Source organism: Anabrus simplex, chromosome 1 (genome assembly GCF_040414725.1).
Source record: "Anabrus simplex isolate iqAnaSimp1 chromosome 1, ASM4041472v1, whole genome shotgun sequence".
NCBI lineage: Eukaryota > Metazoa > Arthropoda > Insecta > Orthoptera > Tettigoniidae > Anabrus > Anabrus simplex.
Genome location: NC_090265.1, coordinates 1079503183 through 1079518411, shown reverse-complemented (window position 1 = coordinate 1079518411; position 15229 = coordinate 1079503183). Strand labels below are relative to the sequence as shown.

General features: G+C 38.5%; 1 protein-coding gene across 1 annotated transcript in view; it reads left to right on the top strand.

Moving 5' to 3' along the window:
• LOC136858065 (microtubule-associated protein futsch) overlaps positions 1–15229 on the top strand; it is a 335767-nt gene that overhangs the window by 178693 nt on the left and 141845 nt on the right. The gene's annotated exons all lie outside the window — the stretch shown is intronic.

Genomic DNA, 15229 nt, shown 5'->3' with positions numbered 1-15229 from the left:
AAGTAAAAAACTGAAGTTTTACATTAAAAACTGCACACTTTTTCTTTATTATCTGTCAAGTTAACAAAATTATCAGCCATATTTTACCATAGTGTGATACTCCCAGAAGCATTTGTTTGGGTGCAATCTTGGGTTCCCTGGACAGGTCTCAGTAAAATGTCTCCTTTTACTTTCCTGTTGGAACACAAGGCACAATCCTTAGGTGGTGGTGTTTTTCGTTGTTGTTATGGTTTTTTTCCTCATGAGCATCAATGATATGTAGCTTTCCATTCATTTGAAATTCTTCGTCACAGCTGCTCCATCGGCCGCGCTTACAGGCGTTTTGGTTTTAAAACCCCACAAGCTCCATGATAACTTGATCCCTGAAAGACTTGTGACTCACTTCAGGCCTATTTTTTGCCTTTTGCTGCAAATATTACAGGTGAAAACTGTTCACCAAAGCTACCTTCAACACGCAGAAGTAGAGTCTCCTCCACTACTGTAGGCTTTTCACAACAATGCCGTAAGATGAGCAGTAATGATCAGCACAATCGACCCCTACCATTTTGGTTTTGTAGTCTACAGTGCCACGAGCTTCAAAATTATTTCTTCTTATCCATTCCTGTTGTGTCTGACTATGTTATTGCTGGGTTGTGCCATGTACTAAGAACTGATAGTTCATTAATCCTTCCACAAAAACGTCGTAAACTTAGTCTTCCTTCCTTAGAGCATGCATCTCATGCGTCTTCAGTTTTAGGCTTCTGTTTTTCAGTTGAGGTGATAAGTCCTTTCATTTCAGTAGCACAGTCCCAGTAAGGTGAATTTTCCTTTTCAAAAGTTTGCTTCCTGGTTCTGTGCTAGTATAAAATTGGTCAGTCAATTCATATTCTACAGCTTGAGTAACTTGAAGTATTTCTGTTACCAGATGTAAAGTTATTCTACTGCCAAATGTCAACCCCATATCTGCCAACCCTTCCAATTTACCCGGAAACTTTCCGGTTTTTAACTCGTCTTACGACTTATTTTTACTCCTTCCTATTTTTTACTAATGTAACCTCTAGTACAGCCAATACTCTTCCCCTAGGATAGAGGATAAATTCTTATGTCCTTGTGTAATTTACGAAACCATATTTTCAAGCATATTTATTTGATACTTTATTTCGTGAGTGTTTCGTCCGTCGCCTTTGTGTATCGTGTTTCCCGCTCACCACAGCAGCATGTGCACTTGATACAGCTGGGGATTCGGGGTGGCGATCGTCCTGCAAAGCAAGAGGCTAGCGCGCGCTAACTACTCAGTTAATCGGGACGAAAGAATGAGTTTAGTTATTGTGTTGTTCGCGCGCTGTTAACGTTTCTGTGCGTAGTTTCGTCGGAGTTGTAAGCCACGTGTTTTTTCTTGCATTTCTATGCTTTTCCCCTCTGTCAAAGTCACATGTTAATAATGTATGGGACATATTGAATTTTTTTGTATGTGGTAGTTTCGCGTATTCAAGTGCATAATTTTAATGAGTTGAATGTTTTTAAGGGTGTTGTGTCGGTGACAGTTTCTGGCATTTTCTTTTCTCGTTATGTCCAAGAAATATAACAAACGTTATCTCCAAGTGTTCAGAGATACCTATAAATTTCCATTCATTTTACCGTCTGATAAAGGAAACTACCGTATTTTCTCGCATAATTAACGACGCTGCATAATTTACGCATCCCACTATTTTTGGGTCCCAAGTGGAGAAAAAGAAATGTTCATATATTTGACGCACCCACAATTTCGTACATACATCACTCAGCTCTGGATGCATTTTGAAATAAAGATGTCAACTACTCAAGTAGCAGGCTTCCTCTTGCGAAAGCGGGCATTCCAAACGCAGGGCAACGTGCTGTTATTAGCCGTCAGGAAATCCCACTGCACAAGTTTTACGACGACTGTGATCGCAAAATTGTCAGTCCACAGTATTGGAGTAATACTGCTTCATACAAATTCGCGGTGATCAGTTACGCCGAAACATACGGGAATAGAGCAGCGGGCAGCAAGTATTCAGTGTCCAAATCAAATGTGCGCTACCGTGGTAACAGAAATGCACTTCAAGCGGCCAACAAATCTCGCAAAGCATTTTGCGGACCAAAAAGCGTCAAGTTTCCGCAAGTAGAGGATTATCTGCTTAAATATATGATTTTGTTACTCAATGTTGGATAAAGTTAAAAACTTCATAACTGATCTGTATTGAACTAACAGTATGTTAAAAAAGGAAAAATGTTCCACCTTTTCAATACAATAACACTGTGTGTCACGAATCAATGTAGCAACATATTTCATTTATTAAGGGACCGGTTTCGACATCTGTCCATGTCATCATCAGCCTACACAAAAAAATGGCAAGAAGTTAACACAATGGTAGCACTTATGACACTTTTCTTGAATTAAAAATGGAAGTTCATGTAGAGGTTCTTGAGCACTCTTGCTGATCTTGAGGTTAAAAAGATGTAGTATAGTGAACTTGAGGTTAAAAAGATGTAGTATAGAGCAATCAGTGTCTCGGATTTGAAGGTTAGCCGAGGCTTGATTAATTTTATGAAGAGAAATGGACTTTCTCTTCGACGAAGAACAACATTGAGAAGCGTAAAGTGAAATAATATTTTATCTCCCTTTTAGGAACTGCAGGTCAGACGCCAATCAGTTTCCATGCAGATATATATAATTCCATATCAGCTAACAGATTGGTAGTGTATCAAAATCAGGAGTTTACAGAATCAAGTGTAACAATTGCAATTTTTTGTATCTTGGACAGACTGGGAGGAGTTTCAACACAAGATATTCAGAACATATTAATGCCCTAAGTATAACAAATTCTCAGCAGTAGGTCAACACAGGCAAGATTACAATTATAATTTTACCGACGTAGAGCAAGATATGGAAATCCTTAACATAATAAACAAAGGCCCCCTACTTAATATAACGGAAAACTGTTTTATACATTTAGATCAGTGTTTCAGTTCAAACTAGAACCTTAATGACATTCCAGAGAAATCCAATATTTTATTTGACCTTCTCATTATTATTTTAAGAAATGTTCATTTAACAGATCAGAAATCGCTTTTTCCTTCAATTCATGGTACCTTTCTGCAGCAATTACCCCTATTCCCGCACCCCTCAGCCCTGCCTTAAAATAGCCCCTCCTCGCTTCCCTCTCCCTTCCCCGCTCCCTCTCCCTCTCCCTTCCCCGCTCCCTCCGATCTGCCCTACCCCGTTTTTCCCCTCCCTTCCTGACCTTCCCTACTCATGTTTCCCTTCAAACTACATCCCACACACCGCAGCGCAAGGTGAGCCTTGTCAGATATTATTTTTTGCTATTCAGTCGGCCCCTTTCTTCAACAGCCCTTGTACTAATTTGACTTTGATTATTATTATTATTATTATTATTATTATTATTATTATTATTATTATTATTATCATGTCACTTGTTCCGCATTGACATGCGAATTTTCACCACCTACTTTGTTTATTTCTAAATTTCTAAAGAGAAGTTTACCACATTTACCTTTAATAATAATAATATATGCAATTTCTAATATTTTAAAAAACATAAGTTAAAAATAGCTTTCAAGGCCATTCACACCAGTGCTAAAATTGTTTTTAATTCCCATACCGTCAATGACAGCAGCAAATTTACGAACTCTGGGGTATACAAATTAAAGTGCCAGTCTTGTTTTTCAACGTACCTAGGACAAACAGGTCGTAGTTTCAATATAAGATACACCGAACATCTTAACGTGTTCAAGTATAACCGCTACTCAGCCTTGAACAAACATTGTAAGGAACAGAGTCATAAATACACAACAATTGACCAGGATTTAAAGATATTACATTATGAACAGAAAGGTCCCTTACTCAATATACTGGAGAATATTTTTATCGATATTGACCATTACAACAGTTCCTCACACAACCCAAATGAAATCAGTGAAAAGAAAAAATGTATTATTGAAAACCTTTGTCCTGCTCATCTGTCAACAATTTATTAATAAAAATGAGTTTCGCTACCGACGTTCCAGAACTAGACCCGCCCTTCCCTCAATATCCCCATCCCGTACCTTACCCCTCCCTCTTCCCAACCCAACCACATCAGCACAGACACATTGTAAGCTATACACAAGCTTAGTGTCAATGTGACATGAGACTGATAAGGTCACTTGAGATGACTGCCTTTTAACAAGTAAGTTGGTAGAGCCTTTTCTTTTCACACGATATTCTGGTTTTTGTTTTCATCCATTCATTCTCCTTTTTTCCCATTACAGATGATGCACACTTATTAATCCCGTTATTGACAGTTTCGCTAAGCTGTCCAACACAGTGTCTCCAGTGTTCTGCCCAGAAATTTTTGTCAGCTGGGTGGCAGGAATACTACTTAAAAAATGAATATGATAAAATTTCAATTTATTCCCCTCAGTTCATTAAGAGTAATATTAGACAGGTAAATACAAGGTGTATGCATAAGTTTTTGCCGGTTTTTGTGGTAAAGAAAACAGGTAATTTAAGGGAAATTCATTTTTTGTTTATTCAAAATATTGGCCGTTGGCTTCTACACAGGTAAGTTATAAGTTCTATGACAGAAAAACTGCTTGTCTTTTGTGGCAAACCATGTTGAGCCATTTTCCAACATCCTCGAAATTTCTGAAGTGCTGTCCTGCAAGCGCGTGCCCCCTTAATGCGAAGAGTTGATAGATGACGCCACGTCGGGGCAGGTGTGGAAGAATGTCCATCCAAGCGATTTCAAGGTGTCTTTCACTGGTTTTGCTGTGTGAGCAGGAGCATTGTCGTGTAACTAAATCACTTTGCCGGGTCTTCTGGCCCATTCCGGTCATCTTTCGATCGATGTGTGATTTAAATTAATCATTTGTTGTCGATAGCATTGTGCATTAACGGTTTCATTTGGCTTCAAGAGTTCATAATACACAATACCGCTCTGGTCCCACCAGACACAAAGTATGGTCTTTAACATTGAAATCACCACATTTAAATTGTCGAAACCATGTCTCACATGTTCTAATTGATGTAGCGTTTTCACCATATGTTTCTACCATCAAACGATGACTTTCCACAGCCTTTTTCTTTTGATTAAATAAGAAAAGACCGGCGAGTTGGCCATGTGGTTAGAGCCGCACAGCTGTTATCTCCCATCCGGGTGATAGTGGGTTTGAATCCCACTGTCGGCAGCCCTGAAGATGGTTTTCCGTGGTTTCCCATTTTCACACCAGGCAGCTCTTCCTTGCTTTCCTAGTCTGCATTTTATGTCCTCCTTACTTCTGCCATCGTTAGTTATTTTACTACCCAAGTAACAATATTCATCTACTTCCATTAAGACTTCATTTCCTAATCTAATATTTCCTACATCACCTGCCGTCGTTCGACTGCACTCCATTACTTTTGTTTTGGACTTATTTATTTACATCTTGTACTCCTTACCCAAGACTTCATCCATACCATTCAGCAACTTCTCGAGATCTTCTGCAGTCTCAGATAAAATAACAATGCCATCGGCAAATCTCAAGGTTTTGATTTCCTCTCCTTGAACTGTGATTCCCTTTCCAAATTTCTCTTCGATTTCCTTTACTGCCTGTTCTTTGTAAACATTGTAAAGGAGAGGGGACAAACTGCAGCCTTGCCTCACTCCTTTCTGGATAGCTGCTTCTTTTTCAAAGCCCTCGATTCTTATCACTGCAGACTGATTTTTATACAGATTGTAGATAATTCTTCGTTCTCGGTATCTGATCCCTATCATCTTCAGAATCATAAATAGCTTGGTCCAATCAACATGATCAAATGCCTTTTCTAGATCTACGAATGCCATGTACGTGGGCTTGTCCTTCTTGATTCGGTCCTCTAAGATCAGACGTAAAGTCAGGATTGCTTCACGTGTTCCTACATTTCTTCTGCAGCCAAATTGATCTTCTCCCAACTCAGCTTCAACTTGTTTTTCCATTCTTCTGTAAATAATACGTGTTAAAATTTTGCAGGCACGAGATAATAAACTAATGGTGCGGTAGTTTTCACACCTGTCAGCACCGGCTTTCTTGGGAATAGGTATAACAACATTCTTCCGAAAATCGAATGGGACTTCTCCTGTCTCATACATCTTGCACACTAATTGAAATAACCTTGCCATGCTGGTTTCTCCTAAGGCAGTCAGTAATTCAGAGGGAATGTCATCAATTCCAGGTGCCTTGTTCCTATTGAGGTCACTCACAGCTCTGTCAAACTCTGACCTCAAAATAGAGGATGAAATGTGTGGGCACGTAGCCTACCCCTGACTAATAACACTAAGGGGTTTGCTTGGGGCTTAACGTCCCCATCCGAGGGACAGTTCACCATCAACAGCATCATATGCTCTCACTCCATATGAACATTGTGAAGATGTCTGGAATTGAATTCAGGGTTTTGGCTTGCTATCTAGTGTACCAGAAAATTATTTGATAATAAGGCACAGCTAGATTTTCGGAGAGTTAAGATATCTTAATGTTAATCACAGGGCACACTGGGTGAAGACGTGGAGCTGGGTACAGCAAGAGGTCCTAACTACAACGAGTTCTAAATTCTTTAAACGGAATTTATTCACATAAGGTTCACCTTACAATTGTGCAGGTTACAGTGTAATAGTTTCCATAGATCCTCCTTGATGGACAGCGACTCACCCATGGAAACACGATCATTCGTGTGCAGCAATCAAACCATGGAACCACGATCCCTTATAGGCAGCAACCAAAGCATAGAAACACGATCCCTTGTGAGCAGCAGCCAAACCGTGGAACCACAATCCCTTGTAGACAGCTATAGCTCATTGTTGATTCCTGAATGTCTTGGCGCGGGGTAATCACTCACTGATAATGTTACGTGAGTGTCCACTTTTAACTTTCGCCCTAGAATCGGAAAGATTCACATAAACCACAGCACTTGTAATCTCTGACTCGGTTCTAACTTAGAACCCAAACGTAAAATTAGAATAACAAGTTGCACTTGGGAAACTTGTGATGGCTTTCCACAAGGAAAAAAGTTTGACTTCGATCACTTGCACAGAGTCTTTCTGCCAAATTAATATTTGCATTGTCCATTGGAAATTCATCACAACACAGTTAATTCCTATTCACGTCGAGAAATAGAACGTCTGATGGAATAACTGTACTCTTAGAATTATAATTCTAAAGAAAATGAATGTTTGTAGTTACCTACTAGAAGCAGAGTCATTTTGAAATTTCACTTGTATTTTACATTAATGTCTATCAGTGCACTTGTCTTTTTATGTAGCGTAAATCACTTGGAAAAATCTCTAGCATTCCTAACTGTGGTACTGCATGCTGTGCGAAGCAATTATTACTATTATTATTATTATTATTATTATTATTATTATTATTATTATTATTATTATTATTATTATTATTATTATTATTATTATTAAAAGTCTGTTCAAAGAAAAACAACATATCACTTTCACTACCACATTTGATATAATGTCTGAAGTTAATGGTTAAACACTTATTGTACGACCGGGCGAGTTGGCCGTGCGGTTAGGAGCGTGCAGCTGTGAGCGTGCATCCGGGAGATAGTGGGTTCGAACCCCACTGTTGGCAGCCCTGAAGATAGTTTTCCGTGGTTTCCCATTTTCACACCACTCAAATGCTGGGGCTGTACCGTAATTAAGGCCACGGCCGCTTCCTTCCTATTTCTAGGCCTTTGCCATCCCATCGTCGCCATAAGACTTAAATGTGTCAGTGCGACGTGAAGCAAAATAGCCACAAAAAAACTTTTTGTAAGAAAAGTCAAGTCGTTGAACATTCTGTTATTCACATCGTAATGTTAAAGTTTAAGTTGAGTTCACTTTAAAAAATCACTATTATGGCTTTTAGCACACATGTAAATGTTAGTTGTCTTAGAATCACCTTCTATAATATTTATAAGTCCCTCAATGGGGTTCAACTTACTGAAAGTTTATAAGTATTGTAACGCTGGAGTTTTTCTAATATTTATAAGTCCCTCGACGGGGTTCAACTTACTGAAAGTTTGTAAGTACCATAACGCTGGAATTATTCTATATTCCACAACTGGCATGTCACTTAGGCATAATCTTGCCTTGCAGGCTGACTCCGTATCATGCGGTAAACCAACATCGTCGTGTTGCCGGTGTGAATTGCCGTGGAAGGACCAAGATTTGTGACCTTTTACAGTAAAACCTGTCTTAACGGACACCTCTCACCGGCGGACACCCCTCATTGGCGGACGATTTTCTACGTCCATAATTAAATGCCATGTTGTGTATAAGTAATTTACCCCTCTTATACGGACACCCTTTGTTACGGACACAGACACACCATGGCCACGAGAAACTCCAATTAAACCTCTCGTAACGGACACTTTCTTTTTCAAAAAATTCTGTATTTGTGTCCTGTACAGTATGTATTCGCTTACTTTTTGCACAGCCGGTACTTCCAAGAATCACAGACACCATAACTTTTGATTCTGGCTGTACACATTCTTGGAAGGCAACACTATGCTACGCTATCACTTCCGGAAGTTGTGTGATCTGACATGCTCGACAGCCCTGGAATTCGTACCTTCACTGTCAGGTTACTTTTCATTGACACGTGGGCTTTTGATGTGTTCAATTTTACGTTAGTATGTGTGTGTAAACATGGCTCCGAGGAAGTTTTTAACTTTAAAAGAAAAGGTAGGCATAATAGACTATCATAAACGTGAGAAGTGTGGTGTGCGTAAACTGTCCGAAGTGTTTAAGATTGGAAAGACACAAGCAGCTGAAATTGTGAAAAAGCAAGAGGAACTAGTGAAAGAATGGCATTTAAATGGCAACAAACACCGCATTAAACTGTTTCAAAGTGGTAGTGGAGCTCTCATTGACAAGGCAACGCTAGAGTGGTTCGCTAAAATAAGAAGTCAGAATGTCCTTGTCTCAGGACCAATGATACAAGCAAGAGCGTTAGAATTTGCTACAGAATTAGGTATTGGAGATTTCAAAGCCTCGAATGGCTGGCTAGAAAGATTCAGAAAGCGACATGGTATCAACTTCAGAGTGATTTGCGGAGAATCATCCAGTGTTAATATGGAGATTGTTGACAACTGGCAAGAAAAAATACCTTCAATCATAGACGGGTATGCTCCGGAAAATATTTTGAATGCCGATGAAACTGGATTATTTTTCCATGCTTTACCCGACAAAACTTTGTGTTTCAAAGGAAATTGTTGTACTGGTGGAAAAGTTGCGAAAGAACGTCTTACTGTCTTGTTATGTGCAAGTATGAGTGGAGAACGGGAGGAGCCCCTTGTGATAGGAAAAGCTGCAAAACCAAGGTGTTTTAAAAATATGGACGTTACGAAGTTTGGCATTGAATGGAAAGCGAATAGGAAAGCATGGATGACCAGAGAAATAATGACAGAGTGGCTAGAACAATTGGACAGAAAAATGATACGCCAGGGGCGAAGAGTTTTATTATAACTAAGGTTAAGTTATGAGTAGGTTCCCACCTTCCAATACTTATCAATTTCTATATAATAGGCTTATTAATTACATAATATAAACCATATAATCTCTAGTACATGTTTCGTTCCGATTATGGAACATCTTCAGCTAAAATTTAATAAAATGGCAAGACAATTAAAATACATTGATGTTGTGATGATACAAAAGCTAAAAGATATGATAAAATGGCTCGAAGATTAAAAACATATGATAATGATGATGAGATAAAGTTCATTCATGTTGGTTAAAAATTCAACAAGTCAGTGTTCAAATGACGAATTAAAAACGGCGATAAGGTTCTTCTTCATGTTGGAGACGTGTACATTTTGTTGATCTTGAAGATAAATTGAAGAAATACAAGATTTTCTTATATGTATTTATCGGGGGAACTCTTGATAAAATAACCGTAGTTGAAGTTGAGTTTTGGTAGGATTATTGAAATGAGTCTTATAGTCAGTCTTGTCGTATTTAACGTCCTCCCTTATGCCGTATTGTTAACTGTCCAAAAACGACCTCCAAAAAGAAATTAATCTCATTTACAAAATAGCGATAAGCAACGGATACACAAAACACTACATAGATAGATTAATGAATAAAATGAAGAATAAACCTCAAACGCAGCTAGTAAAAGAACATAAAAAGAAGAACTTCGCCACCTTTACTTATAATAACGGGAATATTTACCAGATTACTAACATTTTTAAGAAATTCAATTTCAAAATTGCTTTTCGCACCAATAACAACAATCAACGTTTAATTTTCAATCATCAAAGCATTGCAAGTAATAACAAATATTTAAATTCCGGGATATATAGGCTTAAATGCTCAAATTGTGCCAATTCTTATATCGGACAAACAGGCCGTAATTTCTCAGTAAGATATCAAGAACATATTAATGCCGAAAAACACAGGAAGTACTCGGCCATGAGTCTTCACATGACCGAATATAAACACAATTTTACATCGATAGAAAGGGACTTAACCATTCTACGAACGCTAAACAAAGGTAAATTAATGAATATCCTTGAAAATATCTATATTGAAATTGATCAGAAGCGAAATCCCAACCAGAATGTCAACGAAATTACGGAAAATATAAATATATTATTAGAAGAGGCTACCAATTTAGATTCATCTAGAAAAACCATCAAAAAGAATCCCAACAAACAACCAACACACCTCCTTCCGATTAGCTCCACCCTACATAATTGTCCCCCTACCTTTCCTTCCGTTTCCCCTAACCTATCACAACGCCACTCCTCAGTTAGCTCCACCCTACACAACATTTCACCCGCTCTCCTCACGTCACTTACCTCTCCTTCCAATACTCCCCGCCCACCGCAAATACCTTACACACGTACACAGGACTCAGTCAGTTAACAATACGGCATAAGGGAGGACGTTAAATACGACAAGACTGACTATAAGGTAATCAACTCCATTATCCTTCATTCTCGCGAACATACATTTTTAACAAGGTTTTCTCCTTAAAATATTTTCTATTTTACTCATTCTTTTCTCGTTTCAGACTCATTTCAATAATCCTACCAAAACTCAACTTCAACTACGGTTATTTTATCAAGAGTTCCCCCGATAAATACATATAAGAAAATCTTGTATTTCTTCAATTTATCTTCAAGATCAACAAAATGTAAAAAAAAAAAAAAAAAAAAAAAAACAGTTAACAATACGGCATAAGGGAGGACGTTAAATACGACAAGACTGACTATAAGACTCATTTCAATAATCCTACCAAAACTCAACTTCAACTACGGTTATTTTATCAAGAGTTCCCCCGATAAATACATATAAGAAAATCTTGTATTTCTTCAATTTATCTTCAAGATCAACAAAATGTACACGTCTCCAACATGAAGAAGAACCTTATCGCCGTTTTTAATTCGTCATTTGAACACTGACTTGTTGAATTTTTAACCAACATGAATGAACTTTATCTCATCATCATTATCATATGTTTTTAATCTTCGAGCCATTTTATCATATCTTTTAGCTTTTGTATCATCACAACATCAATGTATTTTAATTGTCTTGCCATTTTATTAAATTTTAGCTGAAGATGTTCCATAATCGGAACGAAACATGTACTAGAGATTATATGGTTTATATTATGTAATTAATAAGCCTATTATATAGAAATTGATAAGTATTGGAAGGTGGGAACCTACTCATAACTTAACCTTAGTTGTGTTGAGCCAATACGGAATAAATATGAGATTTATAAGAGTTTTATTATTCCTCGATAATGCAGCATCGCATCCGGATACAATTAAGTTGCAAAATGTGAAGATCGTCTTTCTCCCACCAAATGTAACATCAGTTTCTCAGCCGCTTGACCAAGGAGTGATCCAGAACTTCAAGGTTATGTACAGACAGTTAGTGATGAAGCACATAGTATCAGAACTTAATGGGAATGAAGTAACCCTTCAAACACTGACAAAGGGGCTGAATGTTCTCCAAGCAATTTCATGGATAACCAATGCATGGAAAAACGTCATGGCCTCAACAATTCGTAACTGCTTTCTGAAAGCTGGGTTTCCCGCTAGTGGTGGACATCCCGAAATAGAATCGGATACCCTTCCTGACAGCATGGAAACAACACAAGAGTTGATTAATGCAGCAGGTTACAGTGTACAAGTGAACACCTATATCGAAATTGATTCAGATATTCCAACAGAGTGTGAGAGTGGAGACACGAAAACGATTCTTCAGTCAATCCAAGGGAAGAGGGACAAAAATGAAGATTCTGACGAAAGCGGGAGTGAAGGTGATGCTAATGACGACTTTGAAGGAAATACGGAAATGAATGTGCTGCCAATAACCTCGTACAGTGAAGCTCTCAGCATTGTTAAGCGACTGAAAGAATTTTATTACAAACAAAACGATGAAAAAGATGTAAATTTGACCCAGGATTTAATTGCACATAGTGAAACCATCATTGCTAAACCGAAATGGACAAAACAAACGAACATTAAGGATTTTTTTCAAGTGCTAATGTTTTACTGTACTGTGCTAGATATTGCTACATCTACATACTGATTTGACGTTTCAAAAACTCATAAGTTCTTTTTAATTTTAACATGGTGAACGGTAATAGTGTACAGTGTGCTCAATAGAGGTTTCCATAGAAGTGTTTTTGTCTCTTTAATACAGTGCATCGCAGCTGCAGGAGCCCATCTACAACTTTCTCATGTGAGTACAGTGCAGTATATTGTACAATACTGTATACAGTATACAATTAAAGGTACATTTGCGAGAATTGTTAACACATACTATACATGGGTTATTGTGTTCCAACTTATGCTTAATGGTACCGGTTTCATAACCTCTCGCGGGCGGACACCCCTTCCTAACGGACATTTTTTTCTGTCCCGAAGGTGTCCGTTATAGGGAGGTTTTACTGTATATAGATGTAGCTCTGACATAATGTTTTGTAAAATGTTGAATATCTCCGTAATCCCTGGATCGATTTTGGTGATATTAACATCAGGAGACGTTTGAAATGTGCACTTGTTTCTGAATCAATATCTCAATTGGTTTAGGATATAGAAAAATTCCTTGATGGAAGTTTCCAGATCGTATGATGCAACCTGTCCTTGACACCGCCCTGGCTGTGTGATAATAATAAGGCACTACTAGATATTTTGGAGTGTCAAGATGTCTACCAGGTGAGTAGGCCGTGCGGTCAGGGACACGTGGCTGTGAGCTTGCATCCGGGGGATAGTGGGTTCGAATCCCACTGTCAGCAGATGGTTTCCACGGCTGCTTCCTTCCAACTCCTAGGCCTTTCCTATTCCATCATCATCGCCATAAGACCTGTCTGTGTCGGTGCATCGTAAAGCAACTAGCAAAGAAAAAAAAAAAGATATCTTAATCACAGGGCACACTGGGTGTAGACCTTGAGATGGGTACAGAGAGAGGTTCTAACTACATACAAACATCATCATTATAGACTGTTATGCCTTTTAGGGTGCAGTCTGCAAGCCTCTATGAATTTACTACATGTCGCCACAATCCTCTATTTGCAACTAGTGCTGTGGCCTCATTTAGTTCTATACCTCGTATCTTTAAATTGTTAGAAACGAGTCTAACCATCATCGTCTTTGTCTCCCTTTACTTCTCTTACCCCCATAACAGAGTCCATTATTCTCCTAGGTAACCTATTTTCCTCCATTCACCTGACACAACCCCGCCACCAAAGCCGGTTTATGCGTACAGATTCATGCATCGAGTTAATTCCTAACTTAGCCTTTATCTCATTCCTGCCATTGTTCTAACCTGTTTGTGCCAGCAATCATTCTCGCTACTTTCATGTGTGATACTTCTAACTTGCATATAAGATATCCTGAGTCCACCCAGCTCCCGTAAAGCAAAGTTGGTCTGAAAACAGACCGATGTAAAGATAGCTTCGTCCAGGAGCTGACTTCCTTCTTACAGAATACTGTTGATCACAACTGTGAGCTCACTTCGTTAGCTTTACTGCACCTTGATTCAATCTCACTTACTATATTACCATCCTGGGGGAACACACAATCTAAATACTTGAAATTATTGACCTGTTCTAGCTTTGTATCACCAATCTGACATTCAATTCTGTTGAATTTCTTACTTACTGACATCAATTTAGTCTTCAAAAGGCTAATATTCATACCGTATACATTGCACATATTTTCAATTTCCAAGGTATTAGACTGCAGGCTTTCGGCACAATCTGCCATTAAGACCAAATTGTCAGCATAGGCCAGACTGCTTACTATATTTCCACCTAACTGAATCCTTCCCTGCCACTTTATACCTTTCAGCAGATGATCCATGTACAGCCTTGTCTAACCCTTGTAAGTACCCTGAACCAAAAACTCATTTTACCATCAATTCTCACTGCAGCCCAATTGTCAACATAAATGCCTTTGGTTGATTATTAATAATGTACACTTAATCCCATAGTTCCCCAGTATGGTGAACTTCTTTTTCCTCGGTACCCTGGCATATGCTTCCTCTAGATCTACGAAACATAAACGGAACTGTCTATTCCTCTCGTAGCATTTTTCAGTTACCTGGCGCATACTGAAAATCTGCTCCTGACAGCCCCTCTGTGGTCTGAAACCACACAGTTCATCCAAATTCCTCTCAACCACTGATCACACCCTCCCTTCCAAGATGCCAGTGAATACTTTGCCTAGTATCCTAATTATGAGTTACCTCGATAGTTGTTGCAATCCTTCCTGTTACCTTGCTTAGGTGCAGTTACTGCTTTGTCCAATCTGAAGATACCTTACCAACACTCCATGCTAATCTTACTACTCTATGAAGCCATTTCATCCTTGCCTTCCCACTATATCTCACCATTTCAGGTCTAATTTCATCTACTCCTGTTGCCTTATGACAACAGAGTTTATTTACCATCCTTTCCACTTCCTCAAACATAATTTCACCAACATCATTTTCCTTCTCCCCATGAGCTCGGTTGTTCGCGACACCATCATGAATATTTCCTTTTACATTGAGAAGATTTTCAAAATATTCCCTCCACCTTTCCAGTGATTCCCTGGGATCTATTATGAGCTTACCTAAATTACCTAAAGCACTCTTCATTTCCTTTTCCCTTCTCTTCCTAAGATTCCTTTTTTACTGTCCTTTCCAAGCTATTACCAAAATTTCCCCACGACTTCTTTTTGTTTCAACTATTTGTTTCGCTCTGTTTCTGTCATCTACGT